Source organism: Dasypus novemcinctus, chromosome 19 (genome assembly GCF_030445035.2).
Source record: "Dasypus novemcinctus isolate mDasNov1 chromosome 19, mDasNov1.1.hap2, whole genome shotgun sequence".
Lineage (NCBI taxonomy): Eukaryota > Metazoa > Chordata > Mammalia > Cingulata > Dasypodidae > Dasypus > Dasypus novemcinctus.
This window is the reverse complement of record NC_080691.1, coordinates 31,028,663-31,037,362: the sequence shown is the minus strand read 5'-3', so window position 1 is coordinate 31,037,362 and position 8,700 is coordinate 31,028,663.

Genomic DNA, 8,700 nt, shown 5'->3' with positions numbered 1-8,700 from the left:
AGGGCTGCCGGCTGCCTGACAAGAAAGGCAGACAGAGTGGGTGATCTGCCCTTGGGCCCCCTTTCACCAAACTGCTGGTCGGGGGCAACTGTCAATTCACTCTTTTGTCCCCCCTGCCTGCAACTCAGCCCTGCCCAGTCCCACCCAGAGTTTGGGCTGTACCTTGGCGGCTACCCCATGGGTCTCTGCCTTTTCAAGTATACAATTGCCTTTTTAAGATTAACTGTAGCTAACACTTTTTGACCCCTTCTTGTGTGCCCAGCACCCCAGTAAGGTCATTTAATACTGTCTGTCACCCTGGGGGTTTGGCTTCTGGGATCCTCTGTCTCAGAATCTTTCTGCTCATCTTTCTTCTACTTCTTCAGTCCACAAACTGATTTTTGTTCTTTCTCTAGGCACATGGTGACAGCTCTTGAGGTTACAGGTTCCTAATCTGAAGACCAGCAGACACCAGAATGTCTCAAATCCCAACTCTGTCTTCTGGGGTGAGACTTGATTGATGAGCTTTATATCTAAGGCCACCTGTGGTCCACCATCAATGCCAGCAGGTGGGGTTACATGGTATACCTGGCCACTGGGGCCTGCCTGGGGACAGGGGATAGGGTCATGCCCAGCTGGGTCCCCCAAAATGTGTCATCTACACCTCCTGGATGTTCACCAGTCATTTCAACAACTCACTAAACCTTCTTTTTCTGAGATGAAATTTGGGCAAATGTGTTGTTGTGAGAAGGGGAAAATGTTTTTATTTTCCAGTTGGCCAATGGTAGAACAGGGAATGACCATTATGTTGAAACCGTTGGGCCAAGTTTAGCATATGGTTAAGAAGGAAGACTGTGGAGCCAGACTGCCTGGGCTTGAACCCTGTTCCACACCCTCCTAGCTGTGTGACCTTACACAGATGACTTGACCTTTCTGAGCCTTAGTTTCTTCATGGTTAAAAGGTCTAACAGCTAGGACCTTTCCCATAGTGTTGTTGTAAGGATTAAACAGTAATATCTAGAATAGTGCCTGGCACATAGTTGGTGCTCGGTAAGCATTAGCTCCTCCTGTTATTATGGTGCTATGTATTTCAGACATAGTAATCACTTATCCCTCATACTGTCCCATTGAGACAGACAAGATTAGTCCCATTTTGCACGTGAGGAAACTGAGGCTCAGAGAGGCTCAGCCACTTGCTGAAGACCACATGGCCACCATGGGGTGAGGCAGGAATGTCTGACTCCAGTCTGAACCCTTCCCGTTTCCTCCCTGACAGCCCTTCCTGCACGCTGTGGCCAAGCCTGATTCCCTGCAACAAGTGAAGGTGGTCATAAAGTTTGCCTGTGGAGCAAGTGGCACTGCAGTCATTACCCAGGGAAACAAAATTTTAATATTTATTTATAATGGGAACCATATGCTCCCTCTGATGTTTTTATTTAATTACATCATGGCAGATGGCTGGGTGTTAAAGGCCATTAAGCTAATGGCACTTTGCCTTCCCATTTATTTTCTTTCATTTTGGGGAGGAGGAGTGAAAATGGACACAGGTGGTGAGCTGTGAGTGCCATGTGGTGGCCAGTGAGTCTTCATCCTGGGAATAGAGCGAAGGAAGAGTAGGGGCTCCAAAGACTTCTTGGGAGGTGGGGGTGTGCACAGGAAGCAGTACATGCTGTCACTATGAGTCTGGATCAAGGTTTGTTGTGTGTGTGCATAACACACACAGATGTGCACAGTCTTTGACTTGGTAATCCCATATTTTGACCCAGACAGTAAGTATCTGTGTTTGTACAGAGTGGTGAGAAACTAGAAGCAACCTGCATATCCATCATTGGGCAGCTGGATCATTAAACTGTGACACATTCCTGAGTGGAAGGGTATGTTTCAGAGAGTGTCCACATTTTGGGGCTGCAAGATGTTGGGTTAGTTGGGTTAATAAAATGGTGGATTCTAAAAAGCACAAGGGAAAGCCACAAGATCAGCATATTAAGTAACATTTCTCAGACTATTTCATTAGGTCTTTCACGTGCCAGATGGGTGCTTCAGACACAAGAAGGTTGAGAAGAGACTTTGGTTAAAGGAGTGAGGGATCGTTCTGGCTGTAGAGGAAGCAGTTTAGGGATGGTCTTCCATGTCTCCACACTCAGGACACTTCCACTGAAGCTGGGACTGAAATGGGAGAAGCCGTGGGTTGAGAGGAGGCCAGCGTCTGGGTAGTATCTGTGGCTCGAGGGAATTCCCTGAGGATATTGGGATGCAGGCAGTTCTGCGCTTGAATTCTTGCTCTGATTCTTGCTTGGGCAAGTCGCTCAATCTCAATGAGCCTTGGCTTCCTGCTCTGTAAAATGGGTAGATGCATGCCTACCTCTCAGCCTTGGTGAGACACCCCATATTACCTTCCAGGACTCCGTACAAAGACATAAAGACAGGATGTTTTGCATAGCATTACTTAACTATAAGGAGGCAATTGGGACTATTATACACAGGCAGCAAAAAGGAAAGGATTAAATAAATCATGGTATATTCCAAGTAATCAATACCACTTGTAAGTAGTTTAAGAAGTGAAGATCCACTGACCTTCCCTCCTCTGAGTGGGGAGGTGAGACAGGGAAGGGAAGAAACCAATAAAAATAAATAGCATGCTATTGGGCCAACTACCACTGAGGGCGACTGAGACTAAATCTCACTGGGGGAACTCAAGGAACCTATGCAATCATAAGCCTCAGAGTAATTCTGTCCAAGGGGCGAGGGAGCTAGGGTGGTTATACACCAACTCCCATTGGTCTTTTTTTTTTATTCTTTCATTAGCATGACACATTCATTTGCATTTGATGAGTACATTTTGGAACACTGCTACACAGCATGGATTATGGTTTATGTTGTAGTTTACACTCTCTCCCAGTCCATTTAGTGGGTTATGACAGGATATAGAATGTCCTGCATCTGTCCCTGCAATATCATTCAGGACAACGCCAAGTCCTGAAAATGCCCCTATATCACACTTCTTTTTCCCTCTCTCTTCCCTCAGCAACTTCCACAGCCACATCTCCACATCAGTGCTATGATTTCTTCCATTGCTAGAGTCACAATAATTCTATAGTAGAGTTCCAGGAAGTCCACTCTCATTCATATTTTATTCCTCCATCCTGTGGACCCTGAGATGGCGAAGTCCACTCCACCTCTAAATCGAGAGGGGGCTTAGATCCCACATGGCTGATGCCCATGGATCTTCGACTGAGGCTACTTCCAAATGTTAATTCCCTAACACTCCCAGCCTGCCAGTCACCAGGGCATAGAAGCTTCCAGCCCTTTGGAGAACCTTCTCAGACAAAGAGATGAAGACACAGGCAGTTGGAAGTTAACTCTGTAGGTGGGACACATATAGCTTCTGCTTCAGATCCACCGGACAGGCAGCAATGAAGAGCACTGGCCACATTAAGGGTGGACATGTATTTGGAGCAACAGGAAATCTCAAACTCCACTAGAGTGAGTTGTAACTACAACCCCCTTTGGAAAACAAATTAGCATTGCCTAGGATAGCCAAAGATACACACAGAATTAGATCTAGAAATCTCACTCCTAATTTGTATGTACGTCTGTCCTACCCAAACACCTATATCCTACCTAAATTCTTGTGCACAAGTATCAAGACACCTGGATGAGAATGTCTACAGCAGTGGGTGTGGGAAATCCATTCTACCCCAACCACACAAACTGAGAACTGAGGAGGAAGAAGCTCCACAAAGGAAAATGGGATCCTTATACAAGAAAAAGAGGTGCTGGGCAGGCAAAATCACATGTTATTATATATAAAAAATTATAGTAAGAGGTAAGACCGAGGTAACACTTGCATATATTTATTCTTTATTCCTTACAACAATCCTAAGCAATAAATACTATTGTTATCCCCATTCTGAGGATGAGGAGACTGAGGCACAGAAAGGTTAACACCCCCTCAAGAGATTACGTGAGGATTACATGGCACAAGGGAAATAAGGGGCTCCCTTGTGATTTCAGATTCTTTTATCTCTAGGCCAAGATCAAAATTTGTCTTCTGACTTGGGCTTCCCAGTTCTCAGAGATCCCCAGATGGGTATCCCACCCAGAACTGTGAAGAAACCAAACCTTCACCAACCGGCACAGCTGTTTCTTGGCCAAGCTCGGAAGCTCAGGGGTCAGCCAGTCCCTGGGCCTGCCCTGTCTCGCCAGCCTGCCTGTGCCCCCAAGTCAGGCTCTGGGGTCATGGCGGGGTTGCGACTTGCTGCCCACCTCTCTAACTAGCAGGCCCCAGGGGCTTCATCCTGCCCTCCCTGCCCCTGGGAGTCTGGAAGGGGAAGCACTTGGGCCACTCCCAGGGGAGGAACCTTGGGGCAGGCAGATGCCTCCTTCTTCCCTTCCCTGAGGGCAGCTCTGCCAGTCTTTCCCTTGGCAGCTCCACACTAGAAGTTCATTCTGCTGCTAAAAATAGGCTGTGTTTGGACACTTTGAAGCTCCAGCTGGAAACGCGAAGTGCAGTCGCCAGATGCTGCCATCCCGCAAGGGGGGCCTCTTGGTCTCATCCCTGTGAGGAGTCAGGCAGAGAGGGCTGTCCACCACGTCCCACCATGTCCCCACTGAGGCACCAAGGGGGATCTCATGGCCAGTGAAGAGGGGTGAAGTGGTGACAGCCTCCTTCCCATGGTACTCCACTAAGCGGTCATGGAACCCTCCCATGACCCTGTGAGGAGATTCCATGATGAGAAAAGTGTAGCTCAGAGAGGAGGGACCTCCCCAGGTCACACACACCCATGACAGGACGGGATGTTAATGCGATCATGACCCCAACATGGAAGCGCAAGTGGAGACTCTGAGAGGGGAAGCACAGCCCCCAAGACTGTGGACAGCCTCCAGTGGGCTGGGGAGGGTCATCGAGCCTGCCCACAGTGTGTGGAAGCATGTTTGTAAACCTTTAAACACCACGTCTGGCATGGAATGGGTGTTCAACAGATGGTGGTTACCTTCATTTCCCTGTTCCCTTTAGGGGATAATGTATGCCTGGAGAGAATAAATAGGAAGAGAGAAGAAGAGAGACAGAGATAGGGAGAGATAGATGAAAAGAGAGAGAGAGGGAGGCAGGAAAGTAAGAAGGAAAAGAGGCAGAGCCAGAGAGACAATGACTGACTGGCATGGGAGGCAGAGGACTCTTTGGGGTTCCCTTGGGAAGCTGGGACTGTGGCTCTTGAGGGGCTCTGAACCCCAGGACCACCCAGAATTTACAGTTCTCTGAGGACATCACTGGTTGTCAAGCCCTGAGGGAGCCCAGTTCCCTGGACTCTTTTCTCTCGTTTCTTCCACCAGTGCTTCTTGGGGGTCTAGTATGTGCCAGAGGCTGGGGAGAAGGTGATGGCAGAGCAGATACTGTCCTACCCGCAAGGGGTAACTTGCCAGGGTGCTTTCCCTCCCCTTCTGGCACTGACAGGCTGGTGAGATGGCTGAGGCCTTCCCTCCCCGGGAGGACGGGGAGCCCTGAAAGTGGGGGTGGGGCGGGCAGCGCCTGCCTCACAGTCTCCTCTTCAGGGGCCCCCAGCCTGCCCCCTGCCTCCAATGTCTCAGCTTCTTTCAGTTCCCTGCCAACTTCTAATGAGCTCATTATCCTCTTAAAATGCATTTGGCACCCACTTAGAGGAAAGATGTGTCAAGATGTAAAAGAACAAGAAGGGAGCAACGAGAAAGGACTAGACCCAGAAATATCCTCAGAGAGGCCAAAAGTCACAGGGAGCACAACAAACGAAAGCTTCGCCATCTCCACGGCGGCAGATGTACTGCTGCAGCAAAAGGCTCCAAGGGGAGAGCTTTTCTCAAGCACCTACGAGGTGCCAGACACTCTTCCTACTGTTTTACATTCAGTCCTCTGAGCAGTATCTTTTTGGGGGTTGAGGGTGATGAGCCCATTTAACAGGAGAGGAATCTGAGCTGATGTGTCTTGCCCAAGTCACTCAGTGGGTGAGTGGAAGAAGCAGGATTTACACTCAGGTCAGTCTGCCTCTGGAGCCCATGCTCTTGCCTGGATGCTTCTGAAGGGGTGGTGTGCCCCTTTTCATCCCATGAGGGCCACTGGGCCAGCTGCAGAAATGCCTGGATGTGTGCGAGATCTATTCAGAATTCCGCAGGGTGCCACCCACAGCCGGGAGGAGTTCAGGCTGGTAAGAGTGCTCTTTCTAAAGTGTCGACATGGTCCTGAAACATCAGTGGGTTCCTGACACACCACCAGAACACAGCCTCCTACACCTGCCCACTGCTTCAGCTCTGTGGCCCCATTCTCCAAGCTCCTCTGTTCCTTCCACCCCAGCCATTTGCCCTTGATGTGTACTGTGCCTTCTCTCCGGAATGCCCTTCTGCTGTTTCTTCACCCAAAGAACCCAACTCCTCTTGCAAGATCTGGAAGCCCTCCCTTGGGGAGAACCCTCTTTGATCACCCCCAGGCAGTTGCAGATTGTGTCTTCCCTGGGCTCCAAAAACCCTCAGATACTGTAAGCCAAAGGCAGTGAACTCATGTACAAGAGCTTTACTGGGCATATGTCTATAGTATTCATCAGCTTCTCAAAGGGACACGAGACCAGTAGGGACACATGGTGATAAGTACGGGCTCTGAAGGCAGGCAGTCCTGGGCTCAAAACCCACTCAGCTACTTGCCTGCTGTGTGGCCCTAGACAAGTTACCTCATGCCCCTCCTCTGTAAAATAGATACAGATAATACTGTCTCTCTCAGAGTTGTTAGGAGAACTGAAAGCATGTATGTGTTTGGAACTTTTTCTAGCATATAATAAACATTAGCTATTAATATTAATTGCTGTTCTAATATCTTGTACAAAGATCTACTATAGAACTTATCATTGTCCACCAAGTATCCTGATTATTTAAGTTGCTTTTCACCCCAGTAGACTCTGAATTCTCTGAGATCAGGGATTCTCATTATTTATTTCTATATCTCAATCATACACACCATTGGCAATCAGCACTTTTTTTTAAATGGAGGAATGGATAGTTGGAGAGTTGTATGGAAGGATGGTTTACTACAGTTCGGATGAATGGGAGGATGGAGAAATGGATGGACAGATGGATGGGTTAATCAGTAGATTAATGGTGGATAGATGGATGGCTTCATAGAAGGGTGGGTGGGAGGATTGATGGATGGATTAAAGAATGACGAACAGTTGGATGGAGGGATAGAGGGACGGATGGGTAGTTTGGCTCCACAAGGGCATGGATTTTTATCCATTTTGTTCACTTATCTTTTTCCAAGTGCCTAGAATGGTGACCACTGATAGTTTGTGCATTGTAGTTAGTTGCTGAATGGGTGGTGATGCATATGGAGGAATGGCAGACTACCTTGAACCACAGGGAAACTCCCATAATGCTGTCTGCATTCAGAGGGGCTGCTCAAGTTCATCCATTGGCTGATGATGGAAACCCATGCATTGTCTAAGATTGTCCTGGAGCCCCCTGCTGGTGCTAATATGGAACAGCATGAGTCAAGTAGAGTTTCCCTTCTATTTTCTGATTTATATTCTGTTTTTTCCCTGTAACTAATGGTCCTGAACATTTACTTGCAAAGCAGTGATTCTCAAACTTCTTTGCTCATTACCATCACCTCAAGGAACTATGTCATGCCTGTCAGTTTCTCCCTCAACCAGAGATTATGGTGGAAGAGTTCAGGAAACTTCATGTTTAACCAGCCTCCCAGTCTTCCACACAAGATACTCCTCAGAACATTCTCTGAGAGGCCCTGACATGAGGCATGAGCCACTACTAGTAACTGGGAGGCAGTGGAGATGGGGGCTGCTGTTTCAGGGGCTGGCTCTGAATTCCCAGATGCAGTCCAGACTGAAACTGCCACTTACTAATCCACTTTTCAGAGCAGTCCCTTTCTTACTGGTTTGTAGAAGTTTCCAGAAACTTTCATTCAAACGCCCACCTCTTTGTGATTATTGATAGGCTTGCCTCCAGGTTTCTGAAGTTTCTGAAGCCAGCTCTCACCAGTTCCAGTCACAGAGCATGCTAGGGCCAATATAGTACCAAGCATAATTACAACAGAGCATGCACTGTTAACTCCGCTACCCAGACCGGAATGACACAGATCGTCTCACCCCACATTAGCCACACCCTTAAGCCCACCTTCCCTGAAGCCAGAAGCCCCAGCACCCATATTGTTCAGGGAGACTGATCTGAGGCTTGCCTCCAGGCTCCCTGCTGGCCCAGCTTGGAATAGGCTCTGTGTTTCCTAGAAATCATGGTATTGGCCTCTGTGCATCTTGGGCACATGGACCCTCTGGGCAGTTTCAATTTGGCAGCCATGAAGGAATGGTCACAAAAACCCCTACCCGATGCCCCATGGCCCCTGCAGAGTGGAGTTTTCCAGTCATCGGCCCTGAGCAGCTGCCTAACCAGTTAGTCTAGAGGCTCCACAACTGGGACTGTCTCCTTTCCCCGTCAGTATCTCTTAACTCAGCCCTTTGGCACAATTTAATTTTGAGAAAAGAAACAGTTCTGGGTAAAGCTGTCTACTGGAGTAATTTTGTTAAGGTGTCTACTCAAACAAAACCTGTCTGGTCTCAGGTCATGGGTTTGAGTTCCACTCTGGTTACTGGGTTAAGATTGTGGGTTCAAGTCACATCTTAGCCCAGCCTGGTTACTGGTTAGGGCTGTGGGTTCAAGTCCCATCTTAGCCCAACCTGATTACTGGTT